Genomic DNA, 14142 nt, shown 5'->3' on the forward strand with positions numbered 1-14142 from the left:
GGAGGGTAATTTGGGGGGTTCAATGATGCTTGCCCTGGAAAGTGCTTGGTTTTCACAGTAGAATGCCTCCCAGCAAGGCCCCAGGAAGGTTCCAGCTGGAGAGGCAAGGGCTGCCCCTTGGAAGGGCAGGTTTAGGTTTGTGGTGACTAAGAAGTGGATCGGAACACAGACGCAGGTTACTCAGGTGAATGTCAACTCACACCCTCCACAAATGTTTATTCAACACGTACTACGTGCCAGACACTGAGTTAGACGTGAGCAGTGGAGAGGAGGGTGGGACAGACCTCGATTAGTCTCCATCTTTACTCATGGGCCACAGAGAGAGAGAGAGAGTCGTTTGAGATATGTGAATTAAATCTTCGTGAAGTGAATTAATCAGTTGAAAATGTGACTTTCTCCTACTGGGATGAAACATTAGAGACCGTTCATAACATTTCTTAAAGAGATTTTATTTATTTATTTTCAGACAGAGGGGGAAAAAGGGAGAAGAGGGAGAGAAACATTAATGTGCGGTAGCCTATTATAGGCCCCCCACTGGGGACCTGGCCTGCAACCCAGGAACGTGTCCTGACTGGGAATCGAACCAGTGACCCTTTGGTTCACAGGTCAGTGCTTAATCCACTAAGCCACACTAGCCAGGGCCATGAGATTTCTATTAAATGCATTAATCACAACATGGTTACAAACAGATTCACAATTATAGAATCAAGAAATTATATGGATAAATACTGAAAGTGGGTTCTGAAGTAGTGTTGAGAATGAAAACGATGACTATAGTGCTAAGATATTGGAGACATCAACCTTAAACGGGAATACTGTTTTTTGCAACTATCTTCAGGCTGCCTAAGTGAGTGTGCGCAAGTTGTGTGTGCATTTTCACGCATGAAGGGAGAGGCTGGGATGAAGGAGAAGCTAGACAGTGGAACATGTTACTGCCATTCTCATTGCATTTTAAAAAGTGTAAGAACTAAAGGGAATAACTTGAAAACATGTGTTCCCTTCAATAAAATCATACACTCTAATATTCCAGTACCTTACTTTTATTTGCAAATACACACGTTTGTTATTGAAATGTGTCCATGTTTTACTAGAATGCTACTGAGAAATAGAATATTACTTGGATTAAGTTGTGTGTGTGCACGTATGTACAGGGATGAGAGAACGAGGGAAAGGCAGAGAATCAAAAAAGCGATGGGCAGAAAAGAGAGCCACAGTGAGCAAAGGCTGTTCCATTCGCTCTCATTTCTATATATAGTATATTGTTAGCGGATTTCTCCAGAGTCCATTTTAAAGTCTGTTCGCTGTTTTGAATTCCTCGGGTGGAGACGACGGTTATTTCCTAGCCTGTGGTCTCCTTTTCTTGTGCGGCACAATAAAAGCAGTCATGTTTTTCTGCATGCGAACATTATGACAAGAGCATTTCCGTGGAGGCGCGAGAGCATCTGGATGTCTCCCCTCCCGCGGCACCTCGTTAACACCCTGGGAGGGCGGGGTGGAGGCACGCTGACTTTGATTTTGAGCAACAAGCACTCAGGGTGGCTACTAATTGACTGTCTTCGCATTCCGTTCAGTGTTTCTCGTCTAACCTCCTCTTCGCCGCCCCCTCCCGGTCTTCTTCCTCCATCATTCCAGACGCTTGGGGCCTTGCAGTATCATCTTTAAGAAATTAGTTGTTTTGCAAAATGTGTATCTCTTGAGAGTTACTTATGCAGAGCCTAAAGCACCCTCAACAAAACCGTAACGAAATGTAGCAGATCTCCATAACGACATACACATTTCATGAATACAATTCCCTTGAACTTGAAGAAAAATCCTCTAATGTAACCTTCAATGGAAGGGATAATGTAGTTTTAAAATTTGTGTCTTCTGCTTCGGTGGCTAGAATATGAAAATGCTTGAATCCCCGGCCATGGCTACAGGCTGGATGGGCCATCAGGTAGTTTGGGTCAATCATTATGTAAACAGAGACTTTGGGGAAGGGAACGTCAGAGGAGAACACTGTGATAAGATGGTGTATGGTCCTCTACTTTATTTCTGCCCGGAACACAGATGTGATGTACAGAGCTGCAGCAGCCATTTTATACATATGAGGAAAAACCACAGCAGAAAGATAGCGGAGATGAGCCTTGGTCTTCCATGGCATTGTGGAGGAGCAGCAGCCGACTGCCTGTCTCTACATTTATGATTATGTAAGAAAAGTAAACTCCTATTAGCTTAAGCCAGTCCTGGTAACCTTTTTAATTTTAGCCAATGCATTCTGGCCCAGAACGCAACAGCCAGTGGACGGCTTTTGCACTGTTGCTCTCAGATGGGCAAGAGACACTCCCAACGGCCTGAAGACTAGAAGCCACGCCCTTTGTGCGGTGGCCTGCCACTGCAGTGCACAGGCAAGGTGCCAGCAGTACCGAAGAGAAACGACAGTAACATGTTTGTCTTTACGAAGGAGGTGGGTTTTAACCTCAGCCCCTCCTCGGCAAAAAGAGCTGAGGATACCCAGAAGCTCAGAAAGGCGCTAATGGCGCTGGAGAGCCTGTAGGTGGCGCTCACGGGGGAGGAGGCGGAGCGGCCGCAGGGAGGCTGCGCAGAGCAGAGCTGGAAAGTCAGAGTCGCTCGCCAGGGCTCTGGCCACCGTGGGGGGAGCGCAGCCTGCACCTACGGCTGGACTGTGGCAGCTTTTACATGCCATCTATTAAGTAACATTTAATTTGTGTCTTTGTTCTTACTAATCTGGACGTAAGGATGTTACGCAGTGGGCAGGCCAGATTTTGCCTGCCTGGTATTTGGGGTATCCGCAGGCTGGGGGTAACAAATCGGCCCGGGGTGCTGCGTCACCTCGCCAGCGATCTGTGGTGGGGTTTCCGCCATGGAGATTGTGAAGGCAAAATTAAATAAATCGCTAAGGCATGCGAGGGAACCAGCCTGCTCACGGGCCCAGGAACGCCATGGAGCAACACCGGGGGCGCGTCTGCGAAGCCAGGCCGCCCCGCGCTCTCCAGCTTTCCTGTGCACTGCACCAGTCAGAATTGGCTGGAAGGTAGCCAGTGACTTTTCGTACACGTTGGCCTTTAAAATACCCTCAGCCATGTTTTCAGTTGTGCGCGGCAGGCCGTGACTTCCTCCCACTGACCCTGGGAAGGGAGGAAAGCTCTCACCACACTAATAACGTAGATAGTGTGTATATCAGTCAAACCAAGGATTTAAAACGGCATCACTTGGTCCAACAAAAGGACAGTTTCCTTGGAGTTCCTAGCGAGAGGTGGGCAAAGGGATGAGGGATGGGCTGCCCAGAACATCTGTGACTCGGGAAGTGGGGCTTTGATGAGAAGGTGAGAGAAATGGGGAACCAGAAGTGGGAACTCAGGGCGGAGGGAAGAACCGGGGAGGTAGAGCCAGTGCCCCCCGCGTGCTGGCTGTTTCTCGTGCGGCCGCTCTGGAGGGCGTCCTACTTGTCCAAAGCGCCGTGGCCTGGACTGCGCCCTCGCGGCGTGTGTGAGATGAGGAGGGTCTTCCAGGAGCTGGACAAGGTCAGGAATCCAGGTCACCAGACAGCAGGTGCTCCTTTCGGGTTCTTAAGACAACGAACCAGGTGTGTTTTCAGCAGCAGCGCCCCCTCTGGTCTCATCCCGGCAGTGCATATGACGTGGAACACGCACACAAAGGGTAGCAGCTTTGCTATGGTGGTCACACGCCAGACCTTCCCCGCACCCCCAGGTGGGAGTCCCACACACCGGCGTGGAACAGCGGTCACCCAGGCCAATCGTTCACACGCAGGACTGGTTTGACCAGCATATTATACACCTTACGATATAATATGAATGCTTTACAATGGAGCTGTCGTGAGTCAGAACCCCAGAAAACACCCCTGGTGTGTGACGGGGCAGCCCTGTGACAGGACACGCATTCTCGAATTCCAGGGGGACCCACCGTTCCATAGCTTCCTGTCCCCGAGTCCCAGCTCCATCTCCTCCTTCGCTCCATAGGTTTTTGTGTGGCCTCCCTGCTCACCCCTTTGCCTACTCAGTCTTCAACCCCCTGTCCCCTAAACATGCGTTGAATGCCTTCTCTGGGCCAAACATGGTGTGAGGCATTAATATTACTTAATAACAATGTCAGTCTTATGAGCACATGGTTTGCCTTTTATTGAAGAAGAATCTAGGGCCTGGGGGAGTGGAGTAGAGGGTCTACAATCTCCTAGAAAGGCAGACTCGGATCCCGTCCCGGTGTGACTGAACCCAGAGCACCAACTCTTTCCGTTCTGGGAAATGTCTCTCCCTCCAAGCTTCCGGGGCTCAGTCCATTCCAAGTGAGCACGAGGCAGACGACTGTGCCGCAGCACCGAGCACGAAAAGGGAAGGGAAGGGGAGTAGAGCCGTCCACGGCTCCCGAAAGGGCGAAGCACCCTCGGTCAGAGGGCGTAAGGAGTCCCTCCGGGTTGCTTCCCACAAAGGGCCAGTTCATATCGGTGCCAGCCCTGTTCCAACTGAGGAAACTGTCAGCCCACGGGGGACCAGAGGACATACCTTAAGCAGGCGATGGGAGGGGCTTGGGTGACTGGATGGCCGTTAGGGTGTCCCAAATGATGACCCTGTAGCATAGTTACACAAAGTCACTTCATGAAGTAGTGTCAATACACGACGACAAGAATGGACCCTAAACAAAATGTCGCTTCGGTGAAGGAAAAGGTAGAAGAAAGTGTACAGTAGCTGACCTTTTTACAAGTCTCTTAACCAAGAAATCAAACAGTATATTGTTTAGACTTAGACGCATTTTTGATAGTCACATGCATGTGTGAGGGGGTAGGGAGTAAAGGAAAGATACACACACCTTTCAGAATCGTGGCACCTCTCAGGTATAGGGAAGCAAAGAAGTGGCGAGGGAAGGTGCACACAGTAGGTCCACATTTTGGCAGTGCCCCTATGTTGAGGGTGGCTTAGCAACTCTTCGACTCCCTGAGTCTCATCAATCTTCTGTTCCCTATATTCTTACGTGGGTATCACGTATTCGTGGACAGGAAAGGAAGGACCAGAAGCCGCATTGACTAACTTGCCCTTTCAGTCACCGTGGGCGTTCTCCGTCACCGGTCCTGGGTCTCGCTCTTCCCCCCCTGGGGCACTGCCAGTCATGGGGTCTCCAAAGAAGGTAGTTTATTGTGAGCCTCATATTTAATTTGGCCGGGGATAGCAGGAAAAAAAACTCAGATATAAAACCCCAAGGGAGGAAACGGTGTGCGTGTGCGTGTGTGCGTGCGTGGGGATGGGGTATGTACAAGCACGTCACTTACTGCAGGTCCTGCTTCCAGAGCCAAGCCGTTTAAAACAGGAGTCGAGCCTCAGTGATTGCTGAGGCTACAAGGAGTCACCAGAAAGCAAAGTGTGGTGGGAGGCAGTAGTGTGCTGGCCTTGACCCACCCGACATGCTAACGGGCAGCAGGGAAGGATTCCGTAATCCCCACCATTTCAGGCTGAAGAGCGAACATCCAACATTTGATCTTGGGCGTGCTCACACACTAAAGTACCTCCAGCAGCTCGGAGCTGCTGGGCTTTAACCGGATCTGGTCAACCTCACCTGCTGCCTGCTTAGTGCTTTCCCTCCACTTTCAGACATTTGCCTCCCACAAAATCTGACTCTGGCCTTTTGCAGGAAAAAGCCACTCCACGATGCAGGGGAATCGCACAAGCACTTGGCTGTTTCGTTTCCGGAATAGCTGTCCCCCCGAAAGGGCCGCACGTGGCCCCGTTTTTCTGTGTCGGGTGTCCATTATTTAAGCCGCACACAGCTCCTGAGCTGTTGATGCTTCAGGAGCCAGCGGGCCCGCAGGGCTGTGCTCCCAGGCACGCTCTGGAAGGTGGCAAATGGCCCGAGGCCTGGCAGTTTCTTCCCCTTGCGCCTCCAGCCAGACTTTGGGATGCTACACATCAAAACAGAGCTTCCCTTCATTCATTTTAATGGGCAGCGAGGAGTGTGGAATTTTGAGGTTCAGAAACTGATCCGTCTTGCTTTGCCCTTTCTCGGCAAGCGGAACGCCCTGCGGTCCCAGGCGCCGGAGTGTGGCGAGCGGAGCGGAATTCTCATCAGTCTCAGGAGGAAGGCAAGACATCTGATCTGACGAGCAGTTTCAAGCCGCTGCTTCGATGATTCAGAATCTGTCGCTGCAGTCCATTTGCTGTGGCGGCGGCCACTCAGGGTCTATCATCGGGCGCTGAATATTCATCCGTGCGCTGATCCTTGTCCCCCCCGGCTCGCAAACGCTCAATTTTCTGATGCGGCTGCTGTATAATGTGTACTTTGGAGGAACAGTGTAGAGTGTTTGCAAATCCTCGCCAGGAAAAAAGTCATCTTGTGCAATTGTAACCTCCTTCCCCGCTGTAACTTCGGAGCAGCTTACTCTCCTTGGAGTGGAGAATCATCTGAAATCACGCGCCAGGGGCAGCTAGAGGCGCAAGAGGCGAGGACGCTTTGTTCGCTTTGCACGCAGGAAGCCGCCACAGCCACGCCCCGTGCTGCCAACCGCAAGGGACCCCTTGAACTTTGAGAGACATGTTTAAAGAAGAAGAATGGCCCAACTTATAAACTCTGTCAACCTGGGACATGGATAAGAATGTTTAAGCTTAAAAGAAAAAAAAAACAGAACTGTAAGTTCCAAACTGGTCCAGTCGTGAGCCTCCAAAAACAACGCCGGAGACCAAAAGCTTTGCCGACCCGAAGCTGCCTTTTGGGAAACTGATTGTAAGTCGTTGGTTAAGAAACAAGACCCAGGAAGACCCTTCGGCACTTTCTCGCCCAAGAGATTCAAGCAGAAAAACCTGCTTCGTGAAGGCAGCGTCAGGATGTGCCCTGAGCCTAATGTGAATTGGGCGGACAACACCTGGATAACCTCTATGTCCCTCTGTCTCTGAGTTTCTTAGCAACAGTCTGTCTCCCATGTGTGTTCAGCTCTAGTTTGCATTCCCCTAATGGTGAGTAACAGTGGTATCTTTTCGTGAGTGTGTTTTCCATCTGTATAGCCTCCTTGCTGAACTGTCTGTTCAAGTCTTTCGCCCATTTCCTAATCAGACTGTTTCCTTCCTGCTAAGTTTACAGGGTTCCTCCCACGTTCGGGGTATAAGCCCTCTCTCAGAGGCAGATTCGTGAGCATTTCTGTCCAGTCCGTGGTTTATCTTCATCTTCTTAACAGGGTCTTTCACAGAGCAAGAGTTTAAAATTTTTATAAAATCAGTTTATCAGGTTTTTTCCACTTATTTTTGTTCATAGCTCAGAACTCTTGGTCGAATCCTAGCTCATAAATATTTTCTCCTATGGTTTCTTCTAAAAGTTTTATAGTTTTTCATTTTACATTTAGATGGATGCTCCATTGTGAGTTAGCAGTTGTATAAAAGATGAGGTTTAGGTCAAAGTTTTTTAGGGTCAAGCAACCCTTTGGTTCACAGGCCAGCAACTCAATCCACTGAGCCACACCTGCCAGGGTTTATCAATTATTTTTGTAAAAGAACAACCTGAGCACTAAGAAACACTTGAAAACATTGCTCTGATATTTGTTGCATGGCAGTGAGGTTGTTTTCAATTTTAAAAACTATTAAATTACCTGGGTATCTGGGGAAGGACCGTGCAGTCCACGGGGAGCTCAGTCTCTGGAGTCCCCCGCGTCACCTTGACTTGTGAGCGCCATGCTGGCGCCTTTGTTACATACGGTGTGCATGCTTCACGCCCAACCCGTGAGACACCGATGCTCACTTAGCAAGGGGTGTGACAAGTCCTAGGAAGGGCAGCGGCACCCTTTCCCGCAGTCCCACACACTTACGAAACCAGCGGAGCTCGAGAAAGCGTTCCCGCGTTCTATCTCCACTGCTCCTCCTCACGACCCTCGGGGAGAAGCGGAATAGGAGTCCTCACTCTAAACCACACGGCCCAACACAACTGCATTTAGATTTTGGGGGTTTGGAAAGCTCTTCCACAGCTCAGACCCTGCTTCGATGAGGTTAACAAAGGCTTAGTGATGACGTGAACACAGGGGGAGAACAGAGGATGGCCCGTATTCAGGGGCTACTTAAATTCCAATAAACAACCGACAGCAAGATCCAGGATCTCTTCTTCTTCTTAGATGCACACACATTATTTAACTACATACAGGTGTAAACATATATTTCAATACATACAACACTTTTGTGAAGTTTTATGAAGGCAAGAGAGTGAATCCTTGGGCATAGGAGTCGTGTTATAAACCAAAACGACGGACGTGCTTATAAGATCCATTGAAGATTTTCTTGTTCCATTAAAACTTAATTCAGTTCCACAATACATCTTTTTTAGGCATAAGCATCTTTAAAAAAAAAGCCTCAGCTCTGGACGATTAAAATAAAAATATGAGAAATGTATGTGACGACGCAGTTGTCAGTGGCTGTCAGCTGTGCGTTCTTTGGTGGCGGGACTGGGTGTCATCTGCATTTTCTGTGCTAAGCGTGTGACTGTGAGTGATGCTGACTTTGGGTCTACAGGGAATGCGTGTTAGTTAAGAGAAAGTAAAACATTTTACTGTATAATGTGAATGACCCCAAACCCAAAGCTGCCCAAGGCTGGTATTTAATTTACATAACAGACACTTTGGCATTTTCCCAATGTTTCCAGGAGGGAATATCAGATAAAATACTGAATTCAGGACACTTGGTATGCATTGTGTCCCTGATATATTGTCTGGACTGACTCTCAAAGAATAGAATAAAACCGCGCGTTCTGATTCATACTCCGTTCTAAACGTGCGCCCAGCAGACAGCATTCCTTTGAGAACATGCGGTGAACTCCAAGGTCACATGCACAGAGGGCTGTGACCGACGGACGTGGAGCCGAACTAGGGAAAGGTGTTCTCACTCCCGCTCGCCGTGGTTCCATCAGGCTGCGGCTCTAGAAAAGTGAACTCCTATTCATTCTCATTAGCAGGTAACTTGTGGGGATACGTTTTAGGTTATGGCTTAGGAGGCAGTTTGAGACGAGTCGTGGGTTCCCACCTTCCTGTGCTCTCCTTGTTATTATGCAAAATTGTTCTAGCATTCACCGCATGTACGTTAGATTGTTTGGCAGTTCATCTGACCAATGGTGTGGGTGTGTTTCACACACTATCCCCATTCTAGTCAAGGGTGTGGGGGAAGACCAAGCAGAGACGGGGGCGGGGAAAGAACCAGGAGTTAGGGAACCCTGGAGACAGGCGAGGCCCTCCCACCGGGCCCCTCCCACATCCTCCTGCGCCCCCCAGGGAGCCTGTTTGGCCAAAGGCCAGCAACTGTGGTCCCTGCTGCCCACTGCCTACCCACGGCAAGGCCGTGTTTGGTCTAGTACTTTATTCTCATTGTCTTGAGATTCTTAGTCACTTTTCAACACGGGGTTCTATATGTTCATCTCACATTGGACCCCGCAAGTCACGTAGCTGGTCCTGCTGGACAGGCTTTGCCCCTCTTTCCAAATCGAGATCTCGGGTAGCTGTGTGTCACTGCAAGGCACGGGGCCAGACGGGACCCTCTATCGACTGCACGTCTGCACGTGTGCCGGACACCTGTGCTTATCAACGATGCTCCTCGAAGGCGGGGCGGGGGGGCCACAGAGAGGAGAGGCCTGGCCAGGGTCCGCTGCCCCTGCGTCTGCAAGGCCACCACCTCAGCGAGCTGACCTGTGCCTGTGACCAGTTGCCTGGCTACTCCCCCACCCAACCACCTTCAAGGATTCTCCCCAGATTCCTGGAGATCCTGGTTCTTCCTTCCTTCTGTTTCCCCAGCTGCCTCAGGGCGCCTGACCCTCGGGCCCGGCTGCAGCCAGCTTCCGTTGACGCCCTGGCCCTCTGCAGCGGGCAAGGCTGCGTCCTCACCAAAGGTGGCCTGGAACTCTGCTAAGGGGGAGAAGGGCTGGGCTCTGCACCCGGCTGGAGGCCGCTGAGGGCACGGGGCACAGACTATGAGATGAGACATCAGGCCACATCTCGTCCTACCCTTCTCCTGCTGAGGGCAGACACCCACACGTAACACCCGCATGACTCTTGCTGTTTATCCCTTCTTTTCTTGCACCTGAAGCACGAAGCACCAGTATATGCCAGGCTCTGAGGGCACAATAATGAGACGGGGGGCAAATCCCCTGTGGATGCCGTGCGAGGAGAAACCACGTCCCCTAGAGAAGAGCACAGAGACTCCCAGGAGGGGCAGAAGCCTCCACAGGGTCCTCCAGCGCAGCAGACGCACGGTGCAGTGACGGTCCCCACCATGGCCTGTTCGATCACGTGGACACATCCACAGTCCCTGGCCATGTGGAGAAGGACTTTCTGGGGGACAGAGGGGTGTGCAGAGGCTCTGGTGCTTTGAAGACGGCTGACACCCACAGACCCGTGGAGGCCAGGAAGCAGAGGAAGGAGGGAAAAACGAACCAGATTGGAAAGGTTCGACCGTGTCCATCATGGCCGTGAGCGCGGCACAGAGGGTTTTATCCCGGAAACATCGGGGGCAGAAAGAAGGACTTGAGCAAAGGAGGGTGGGGCAGCTGTTGCCAGGGCAACACGGGGAAAGGGGACTGTGGGAGTGGTTTGCCGGGACCCAGTGTTTTTTGGACAGCTCTTAGAGAGAGCCGAGTGTGCCTGGGGCCCGGGCTCCCCCATCAGGTCCCTGCAACTGCTGGCACCTCCCTACTGGGATAGGATCGTGACTTCGCTGAGTCAGCGCCCCAGGACTCCGGCACGTCCTTGTCCCACAGGGGACAAGATGCAGCTCGTCAGGGGCCCTACAGGCGAGTCCCGGGGACAGAGACCTCGGGGTCGCAGACAAAGGGCTGCTCCTCATGCCCAGAAACTAACATGAGATGTGTGCTCACCCTGGTGCCCCCGGGAAGCGACAGACCCCAGTGGCCGCTGCCTGCCTGGCGCACCTTGACCTCCGGGGACCCGAAGCTTCTATGTCAAAGTGAAGGCAAAGGTGCCAGGCCTCCGCCCGGGAGAGAGTCGTTGTCTCCCTGGCACTGGACGCGGGCAAACCCGCCCTCTGCCCCCAGGAAGAAACGGACTTTCCCAGCCCTTCCACGTCCACCTTGGTCTCTCCGAGACTTTCCACATCCAGACCCACCCCGAAAGTAGGTCCCGAACCGAGCCCGCCTGTACCTCCGCTGTTACGCTCCGAGGGCCACGTGGCTGTCCCTAAAACAATGACATCCGTTTTTCTAAAGATAGGGTCTCAATTCAATTGACGGCTTTTGCTACTGCAGGTTCAAGTCACGTATTTAAAAACTAGTACATAACATTCCGTCTTTGTGAAGACAACTTACTGTTGATTTTCAAATAGCCAAGTGCAAATATTTACATGCTAACAAATTACTGCAAGGAGAGCTCGGGTGGACGTGGCTGACTAGATACAACTGTAAAAGCAAATAATCTACCGTCTGGAAACCAGTGAACCCAAGGAGTGCGTGAGAACATACGTCAAATTGGGTCTCATAGTAAACGATGACGTCCAGCTGATTTATGTGTTCTCGGACGCATGGCCATCAATAGCACGCCACATTAAAGGTGTGGTGTTTTAGTGTAACTGATAGTCCATAAAGGCATTCGTTGGGTTATTTGATCTGTAACCGATACAAAAAGACTTTGGTATCACAGATACGTCTGAATAAAAATACTGATCAGTGTTTGCTTCTAGAACACGGTACAATTTCATAAATGAAAAGAGCAGCCATTTAAATGTGCATAATGTTTTCTCTAATAATGTTTTGTGAATGCAGAAACATACCCTGTGGCCTTGGACGCTACGAATTAGGTTTTTCTAAGTTTGATAAATATAGAAAAAAAGTTAAACAGCTACACCTGGGGTGATGGTGAGACAATAAGAAAAATCATCAAATTCTTTTAATAAAAATATGAGTGACAATAGCAAAGGAAATCGTTAGGGAATGTTGGGGTACACTGGGTGGCTTTATCTTCTATTTATGTTTTTAATGAAAGAAGGAAATGATTTTTTCCGCGTTGAATTTTCCTTTTTGGTGTGAAAGCCGGTCTACATAAGGCCGCCTGCCGACTGAGCGGGTTCTGGGAGGCAGGCCGGGGCATTCTCACAGATGCAATTCTCCTGTAGCAGGTTGAATCTGCACGTGTTCGCCTGGCTGTTCCAGCGCCTGCCCCTCCCTCCGGTCCCCTCCATTGTTCTTCTCCTTCTCCCCCGGCTTTTGAGTCCAACACCCAGGCAGTAGCACTCACAGCTTAGGTGTCCAGCTCAATGAATTTTTAAAACCCGGGTCCTCGCCAGTCGCCGCCAGCCAGACCAGAATGCAGGCTGTTTTTCGTGCCCAGAAGATTCCCGATGTCCTCTCCCGGCCAACACCCTCCTGCCAAAAGCCACCACCGTCCTGAGCGCAATCGCTGTGGGGCGCTGTCGTCCGATTTCGAATTTCTCGGAAAGCCTTTTGTGTCTGAGTTTTCGGCCCAACATTACGCCCACGGCGTTAATCCATGTTGCCGCGGGCAACTCTATTTTATTCTTTTCGTGTTGTTGCATCTCATTTTGGCATGTCAGTAGGCCGTAATTTTTCTACCCAGCCTGTTGTGGAGGATTTTCTTATTTGGGTCATGATGAACAAAACCGATGGGACTGTTCTCGACCCGTCCTCTGGTGACGCACGCATTCACTTCTACCGGGCATACACCCAGGAAGAGATCTGCTGGATTCCGCAGGCCCTACATGTCCAGCTCTTGCAGACATTGCTGAAAGGTCGGACGAAGCCGTGGAACCCGTGCCCGTCCCCATCAGCAGAACCTGCAAGTACAGATCGCTCTGGGTCCACACCAGCACTCAGTGCCACCAGCCTCTTTGATTTTAGGGACGTTGGTCAGTGTTTGATGGCATCTACTCTGGTCCCACTTGCACATCTCTGTCGAACAATGACACACACGTGTGCTCACCGGCCGTTTGCACACCCTCTTTGGTGAAGTGCTTGTTTAAACATATTGCCCATGTTTCAATATTGGTTTTTCTGTGGCTCAGTGGACTGAGCGCCGGCCTGCAAACTAAGATTGGTTTTCCTGTATTTTATCTCTTGATGCGTAGGGATCCTTGACACATTCTGGACGTGAGCTCTGGGTCTCACACCTGCATTGCAGACCTCTCTCTGCCTCCCGGCGTTTCTTGTCTCTTCAAAGTCTCCAGTAACAGAAGTTCTTAACGTTCATGACGCCCCGCTTGCCAATCTCTTTCTTTTGATGAGGGCTTTTCGGGGTTTGAAATTTCTTATACCTCTTTGTGATTTCTCAAAAATCACTGCCTTCTCTTTTACATCTTCTTCTGTAAAGCTTTGTCGTCTTACTCTGTGCCCATTGACTTTCATGTACGGTGTGAGCTGGGGGTCAAGGCTCACGGACGAATAGAGATGGACCCAGCACCGTTTCCTGAAACGGAGTCGTATCTAGTCAGCCGATTCCACACATTCAAATTACTGGAACCTTGTAAGTCTTCTTGTCTAGTTGTCTAAGTTGGTTAACTTTGTTCTTTTTCGTGATCATCACTGCTCTTGGCTGCCTTTCAAGTCAAATTGTAGAGTCAGTTGGTCAATACACATATGTACACACATGCACACACAATATCAGAGATTTTATCGGGTAGGCACCATTGTTTCTTAATGGTCGTAAGGAAAAAACTAAGGAAAATATTGTATTTCTTACACTGCTGAGCAGAGCAAGGTGTCGGTGGGATTTGGCATCAGAGAGAAGAGATAGCACACATGTAAAATCATTTCTCCAGATATGATGAAAATCACTGCATCAGACATTAATAGTTAATCTTTCCCTACAGAAAGGATGCATGATTATTCAAGCAGTTTTGAGGAGAGTTTTGCTGTTCCTGATTGTTCGAGCTCCCTGCCCCACCCACGCCTGCCAGGTCACTCTGACTCACGAAGGGCGGCCGGGTCCGTTCATGTATCGTGTAGCCTGGTTGTTTCCATGTCATCACAGTGAAAGTTGAATACAAATAAATTTGATTTTACTCATTGTTATGCATGACGATATTGTAGTAGCCATTAAAATTCTTTAGTTTGATATCGTCATTTCCATTTTCCTTGTCTTTCCTGCTGTAACAAGCTTCAAGTACACATACAAGAAGTAGACGAGAAGTTGCTATTGTGTTGAGTTCCCAT

This window comes from Sturnira hondurensis, unplaced genomic scaffold, assembly GCF_014824575.4.
Source record: "Sturnira hondurensis isolate 20B ecotype Veracruz unplaced genomic scaffold, ASM1482457v3 Scaffold0007217, whole genome shotgun sequence".
Taxonomy (NCBI): Eukaryota; Metazoa; Chordata; class Mammalia; order Chiroptera; family Phyllostomidae; genus Sturnira; species Sturnira hondurensis.